The following is an 8,675-nucleotide window of genomic DNA, read 5'->3' as shown; positions in this document are numbered from 1 at the left end:
GATATATGCTAAAACACAGACAAACATTAAAACCATCATGCTAAGTGAAAAAAGCCTTATATGGAGTTTCCAAAAAAGAAAAATTTATAGAAACAGAAAAGAATCAGCAGTTGGGTAGGCTAAGGAATAGGACTGACCACAAGCATGTTCAAGAGAATTTGGGGGTGTAGATGAAAATGGTTTGTGATGATGGTTGCACAGATCTGTAAATTTACTGACTATTAACATATGGTACATTTACAATGAGTGAACTTTAGAGTGTGTATATTATATATCAATAAAAAGAACTTAGAAAGCTAACAAACAATAACTGTTTTTAATACCTTTTGCCTACTCTGAACTGCCAGACTTTATTTCAGGACTAATTCTAAGAGTACCTTATCAATTGCATCACATCTACAGGTAGTATTTCTCCATTCAACCAACAATTATCAAAGACTTAGAAGCAAGATACTACATACATATCACTCTCCTTTGCTAAATGAACACTAGTATATACTGAAAGAAAACTACCAAACTCTAAAATTATGTTTTTTGGTAACCCTTTCAAGCAATACAAAGGGAACAAAAAACTCAAGGGTTTATTTTTTAGCATTTGGGTTTATTAGGAAAACAAATCCAATTTATAAGACACAACAAGGCCCCTAAAAAAAACCATTTCCTAAAAGAGCTTAGTCTCTTTATTAAATAAACTCTAAAGCATATATATATATAAAACAATGTTTAATATATTATAAATTCTTTATCACAATCATTCAGGTAATAAAGATAATACCAACCCTAATCTCTGTTTCTATCTAAATGCAGTAAAGTGCGGCTGGACTATACTCTGCTATTCATCTCCATGGCATAAAAAATTACTGCAATAATGAAGAGTTAGAAATTAGTTCCAAGTCTATATATAGTCTCTTAAAAATTTCTATCACCCTGGGAAACCCGCGGGGATTACAATCGAGATGGGAAAAAAAATGTGCAAAATGATGTAAAAATAAACTTTTGTAATAACTAAAAAAATAAAAAATAATATTAAAAAAATTTCTATCACCTGCTTTATAACTAAAAAGCCTAAAACTCTTTTAGAGAATATTTTTCAGAGACAAAAAAACATTAAATATTTAACACCAACTATAACAAAAAAAGCAGACTTTAGATATCTGAAAAAACACCTTCCCTAACAAAATCCAAAATGAAGCAACAAACCATAAAGTAATTCTTAGATTTAGAAATACTCCCCAAAAGATTTTCAACAATGAACCAAAACCAAACCTCAGCATATACTTTGTGACAGGAGGGAAAGAAAGTTGTCTGGGACACTCAACTGTAGAATCTGCCCAAAAAGAATTTCTATAATTTAATCGTACTTAAAGGTAGCTGGGGTGAGAATAGCTGAGAAGAAAGGAGAATGATTCCAATCAAGGATAAAGTGAGAAAAAAATTGTTTTAGTAGTACCCCAGATGCCATCATAATTTCTTATCAATTTAAACAGTAAGATCCATATAACAATAAAAAATACTAGATATTGTGCTTTTTACCAAAAGCTAAGAGTTGCTCTGTATCATCCACATATTTTCACCAGTACCCCTTGTCATTAGCTGCTCAGATATAATTTTTGAATGTCAGCAAAGAATAGAATTTTAAATCCAGTACGAGAGTATATTTTTTTAGGATGAACTCAAAAGGCCCAATTGGAGACCAAATCCATAACCAATATTCTCTCTGCCCCTACCACTCTCCAAATAGAAAGCTACGATAAGACTAGAGATATGAACAGAGGCTCCCAAATAATCTGGAAATTCTTAATACATAAACAAGTCTAATAAGTATCTTTGAACCCCCCTGCTATTCTTCCCATCATATTTCCAAATGGAATAAAAGTTAATACTAAGAATAAGACCATTAAACAACATACTAAAAGAGGACCTCCCTGGTGGCCTAGAGGTTAAGTTTCAGCGCTTTCACCACTATGACCTAAGTTCACTCCCAGCTGACCCACCTTGTGTCACAGACCTCTGTATCACCAGCTGCTCCCTTCAGCAGTGTATTTTATTAGATCTGCCTGCTCTGCTCCCCACTCTGTCTCTGGTGAATGCTCTCATTCTACCCAACCCCACACCCCGCACCTCTGGCCTACACCCTAGTTCTTCTATGCATTAATAATCTTTACCCAAAAAAACAGTACTAAAAGAAGACAGGCATACATATTGTAATCTCAGTAATAGAGAATATCCTAAGACATACAAGCCAGAAGTTACTCTAGTGGCAAGAGTGACAAATCTAACTGTGTAAAAACTTCTATTATTCATGAACATAAAAACATGACAACGCACATGAGTGTAATTTTCTTTTTTATATTCTAATTTTTTTCAGGTATTTATACCAAAACGTTATCTCTGTGTAGAGAGATTAAAGATTAAGGAGCACTTGCACTTAAACTATTCTTTGTTTCCTAAATTCTCTACATTAACAACATACTAATTTTAGAAACTAAAAAATGGTAAATCTACCTTCACTTCAAACAAGGAAATGTTTCATGCCTCAACTTTAGTTATCTGCTCCTTTCCATCAGTTAAAAAGCTAAAACTGGAAGAAAAAAAAAAAAAAGACTAAAGACTATTGAATAACATATGGGTCAAATAGTATCACAGCTGAAGATCTGATGATATAGCCAAGGCAGTAGAAATGCAATATAAAGTCCATCAATCACTAAACTGATTTTCAACAAAGGCACCAAGCAATCAGTCCAATTAGAAAGAACAGAAATGTTTTTAAAGATTTATTTATTTATGCATACAAGAACTGGGGTAGAGGCCAGAGGTAGGGATGTGAGAAGATTCACCAGAGACAAGAGAGGGGCACAGAACATGCAGGCTGACTGAGACACACTGCTGAGGGGAGCAGTAGGCAGGACAGGCGAGGTCTGCCGTGCCATGTGGGTGACTTCCTGGCCAGGCTGCATGTGGATAGCGTCATAGTGCTACACTTTAACCCCCTGCACTACACCAAGGAGGGCCCAGAGCAGAATTTTTTTAATTGCTGCTGGTGACTATAGTTAGCAGTGCTCAAATGTCCTTACCATAACAACTAAAAGGCAGTCTATATATGAGGGGAACCTTATTGTGGCAAACACTTGGTAATATAAGCACATATCATGTTGTCAATTATATTCCTTAAATAAGTATGTTATATGCCAATCAACCTCAATAAAGCTTGGAGTAGGGAGAACACAATTTGATGCTGCACATCCAGTCTATATAACAGGATATGGGAAATGTGGGCAAAAATAAAACCTTGACCCTTCACTCACACCACACACTAAAATTGGCTTAGCATGTCTACTAGAGGACCTAAAAGTAAAAGGTAAGCTATAGCTTCTAGGAAAAAAAAATAATATCTTTTTGACGTGGGAACAGATTTCTTAGGCAGAAAAAGCAACTAAAAACTGATGAAAAACTAAACCAGTAACAGATTAGGAGAAAATATTTTCAACTATATTCGACAAAGAACAAGTATTTGGACTATCTAAAGAGCCTGTACAATTTAATAGTAGAAATAAAAAATAAATTTTTTAAATGAGCAAAAAAATGGGAAGATACTTCACAAGGGAAGTTACACAAATGGTCAATAAATGCAAGGAAGAGGACATCACTTGTTAACAGGGAAGTGCAAATAAATTCACAGTGAGCTACCACTATCCTCCCACAGAATAGCTTTAATTTAAAAAGACTCAATATTGGGACATAATTAAAATTCATACACTGTTGGTGGCAGTATAAAAAGCTGTGAGAAAATATCTGGCGGTTTCTTAAGAACTAGACATACATGTCCATCGTATGACCTAGCAATTCCACCACTAAATATTTACCTAAGAAAACTGAAAATATGTCGGCACAAAGGCAATACAAGATTGTTCATAACAAGTGTTATGAAGAGCCAAAGTATATAATACAAAGTATATAATAGCAGCCAAAACTGAAAACAACCCAGGTACCCATCAACAGATGACTAACAAACTTATACATACTTAGAATATACTATTCAGCATCAAAAAAGGAAGAAACTATTGATACGCACAGTTGCAAGGATCAATCTCAAAAACTATGCTAACACTGAAATATGGAACAGAATATTACACTGAGCTAAAGTCAAATACACGAGTACCTGCTACGAGTACCTGCTACAGTGGGATTCCATTTACATGAAGTTCTAGGAGGCAAAAGTTTTAATACCACTATAAAAAATAAGGAGCATGACTGACTCTAAAGGAATGATGTGCGGAATTAGCTGAGAAGGCACGTGAGGGAGATTTCTGGGCTAACAGTAATACTCTATATATTTTGATAAGAATTTGCATTATATAGGTGTGTGCTTTTGTTGAAGTTCATTAAGTTAGATCTATTCAGGAATTGTGCATTACATTGTACACAGATTTAGTATTAAAAACCAAGAAAATACTGAACTCTAGTTAATTAAATGTGTGCTGGATTGTTTAAAGAAGTCTTTTAATATTGTAACTTTATATAAATCAAAATCTTAATTCTTTCAATCTCACTATACTTTTGAAACTTTCCATTGTAAAATGCTGGGGGAGGTGGTATTTAAACGTTATCCATTTTCTTGCTGGGATAATTTAAAGTGTATCTTAAAACCCAACAATTCCCCTTGTAGCCTAGATAAACTTTCCTTGTTTTCGGGGAATGTTCACAGCAACACTTCCCATAATAGAGAAAAATTTAAAAAAAAATCTAAAAATCCATGAAATAGACTGAAGCAATAGATTGTGTGTGGTTTATGATAGCAGCGAAAATGAATGAAACCTAATTATGAGTGAAAAAAGGCAAGTCACAAAAGATAATATACAAACATTAACCTTTAATAAAGTTAGAAGAACAAGTAAAACTAAACAACAGTGCATAGAGATAAAAAATGGGTAAAACAGGAGTAATAATAAAATGCTCAGGGTAGCAGAGAGGGGCTGCTTGCGGCTGAATTAAGCAGCGGCAAACAGGTAGCTCCAGCAGACTGGGAATCTAGCACTGACTTCATAGATGTTTTTATGCTTAGAATTCACATTTGCATACTGTAATCTCTTCATGTTTAGTATATTCTGGAATTCAAAATGAGGGGTGAAAGGTTGTCTCATCAGTACTCACTCAAAAAACTTAGGCTCCAAAGGTAACTATACAGAATATTTACAACTATTTAAGGTATATGTAAATCTATACTTCCTTACTTAAATCTACACCGGTTTTACCTCAGGACAGAATGTTTCCCAATGCAGTAGTGTTTTGGGTTTTAGAAGGGTAATAAAGTACATGCCATATACAGTATAGCCACGAAAAGCCTCTTGGGTGTCTAAGCTAACACCCTGAAAGCAAATACAATAACATATATCTCCACAGAAAACTATTATAGGAAAAAAGGGATTGAACTGACTAATATTCAAACATCAGATCAGGTTGAACTTTATCAATAAATAAGTTTAGCAAAACCCTCCTTTTCAGAGCTCTTTCTGTATTAGAACTGCAGGTGGTAGTGGACTTGTATTTTCAAAGCTCAACTTCACCTAAACAGTAGGTTCTTCACATTTTGTAAGCTTCTCTAACTCATTTTCTTTAAAGATTTCCAGACCATCAAAAGGCAAGTTTTAAAGTAATCTTATTTATCTATAAATACCTAACCTTTAGTACACACCAAAAAAGCATGTATGAAGCAATTTTTTCAATGTTTATTGTATTCCATTTTTATGTCTTGATAATACTCACACTTATTACACAGTGGGAAAAAATATATACACAATTTTGTGGGGTTTTTTTGTTTTTTCATTGTTAAGCATTCCTTTATTTATTTATTTTTAAGATTTATTTATTTGTGCGTACAGAACTGGGGTACAGTCCAGAGGCTCAGGGGCAGCGAGAGGCTTCACCAGAGACAGAGTGGGGAGCAGAACAGGCAGATCCACGAAGTACACTGCTGAGGGGAGCTGCGGGCGGGTCAGGAGAGATCTGCCGCGCCATGTGGTCACCTCCGGGGCAGGTAGGAATCGAACTCATGCAGAAGTGGCTTTTAGCTTCTTAGTATGGTGCTTTAACCCGCTGTGCCACCAGGGAGGGCCACAATTTTGTTTTAGTCAGGCAAATAACCAGCACCAAACTGAGAGAGGCTAAAGGCACTTGTAATAATGTTCACAGGTATAGAAAAATCAATCAATCATTTTGTATTCTAAGTTGCTTTAAATTATAAAGAAATTTGTAATCACCTTTCCCCATCAATACCAAAAGTTTACCATGCCAGAGTCCCATAGGTTATTGTAACTATTTACTCTTTAAAAAAAAAAAAAGCTAAAAATCCAAAAGCACAAACCTTCAGAAACATGTGTCCCAAACATAACACTACAGTACTGTTCTTTTTACTCTAATATTTAGGTACACTCTATGTGATGTTGAATCTTGACAAAACATCCCTGCTGACCCAAAAGTTTCAACTGCTGCAAAAGCCTATCATGGAAGACCCTCCCTCCGCAACCCCCTCCCCAAAAAAAGGAATAGAAAAGCAAACCTCTCTCCAAACTCTACTCTTAAATAATACCACGCCTCTCACAATCTGCAACCACAAAAGAAATAATCTTCAGACTAATTTAAGAATCTATGCTAAAGCAAGGAGCCCTTGTAGAGAAAAATTCAAGTCTACACTATTACAGTGCTGGAATCCAGCCGTCTGTGCTGGAAGATTGCTACCATTTTTCTGATAGCAAATTCCAATAATAATGCTACACGTTCAATTTACATGGCAGGAATAGTGGCCGATAAAACCACTTTCCTTTTCAAAGAAAGTTTAAATTAACTAAAAATATGCTCAGCACATAGAAATAAGCTCAATTTAGTGAGCACTGCACTGTACCAAACACTGCTAAGCATTCTACATGTTATCTCGCATTTTTTCATACAAAAAATAATTTTTACCATCTAGACCTAGGCTATTAAAAAACAGTCATTCCTGTTGTATTTTGTCTTCTTTCATCATCGTGGGCAGTATACCAACTTTAAGTGGTTCTGAACTCCTAAATGAAGTATAAGATTCAAAACAGTGTTTAGATAAGACTGCTTTCTCTGTTAAAGAATATTTTCTATAATAAAATGTCACCGGCTGTAGGACAATGACTGTGATATGATGCAGGCTAAATGATAAGTATCGTTTCAAATCTTTAAGGAGCTATCAGTCATTATTCCATCAGTATTTCAGGAAATATGTTTCTCTGACGCTCTCTAAAATGATTAACTCACAGTTTCCATTTCCACCCACGGAAGGATGGAAAAGTTCTAGTGATGGTTGCACAAGAGTTTGAAAATTAATGCCAGTGAAGTGTACACTTTAAAATGGTTTAAAAAGTGGATTCTGTGTGCTCGCTTCAGGAGCACATATACTAAAAAGATTTTCTATAATACGTATTATTACCACAATAAAAAAATTAGTTCATTCTAAAATATATTGTAAATTATAAATATATATAACTTCAAACTAGCTAAGGCGTTTTTTCACATCATCAATTTGGAATAGAAGCACCAGCAGTCTCACGCCAAAATAAAAAAAAAAGTTAAGGTGCAATTTTGCAATTGGTAACATTTACTGCAACTCAGAGCTCTAACATTACTTATCAACTAAAATCTCCACAAGTTTGTCCACTGAGCAGCATCTGGTATCAACTCTCATAGAGTAAGTCACTCTAGTAAGAGCACAAGGTGTCTTCACTGTATTAGCCACTCAATAAATGCAAGGCTCAACCTGTCTACTGAGCACGCATAAAGTTTGATTTTTAAAAACAGCTTTCGCCGTAATAATGTAGGGAATACTCTAACAAAACAGAAGCTACAGTCCTACTGCACGCGTAAATCCTTGAGGTTCAAGTTCAGAACCACCTTCATAAATCTCTTACTTAAGACCCAAGAGATGAAAGTGTAAAAACTTCGGGGGGGGGCGCGGGGGGGCTGAATATGACCCTGATGAATACTTGAGATCGGCTCTACTATTTTTAACTGAACTTTCTGGCCTCAGGTCAAAGTTTCGCCCGCAAAATACCAAAGCGAAAACGCTGGGAGCCGGGCCCAGCCTCCTCCAGCCCAGGAAGGCCGGCTCTGCCCTTCCTGCACCCACCCCCACTCCCGACGCAGAGCCCGCGCGGCCGGGCACCGGTTCAGCACCCGGCGAGCGTGGAAACCGGCGAGAGGACGTCGCCCGCCTCCCCGACGCGGCCCGTCGTTGCGTCCTGCGTTACCAGAACGACATACCCGGCCAGTTCCTGCACTTTGGCCAAGCAGGACTGAGTCATTCTGCAAATGATTCCAGAAACCTCAAAGGATAACCAAGAGTGGGCTGTCCCTGCACAGGGAGGGGGCGAGCTGTTCTCCCGGACTCCGAGGGCTCTTCCAGCAGGGAGCAGACGCGAACCTGACTTCTGCCGGGAGGCGCGAGGGCACGGGCGGCCCCACGCCCTCCCACGGAACCATTACCCGGAGCCTCCTCCTCGCCCCCGAAGCGCCCCCGCCCTCCCCCACGCAAGAGCGCCCCTGCGCGTTCCCCGGCGTCTGCGAAACACCACCGCCCACCTAACAAAAACAAGCCGTCAGCACGCCCCCGGGCGCTCGGCTGGGAACCCGCGCCCCCTCCGCCGGGAGCCGCG

This window comes from Condylura cristata, unplaced genomic scaffold, assembly GCF_000260355.1.
Source record: "Condylura cristata isolate star-nosed mole 26May11 unplaced genomic scaffold, ConCri1.0 scaffold00020, whole genome shotgun sequence".
In the NCBI taxonomy this organism is placed as follows: Eukaryota; Metazoa; Chordata; class Mammalia; order Eulipotyphla; family Talpidae; genus Condylura; species Condylura cristata.
Note: the sequence above shows the minus strand (reverse complement) of the source record.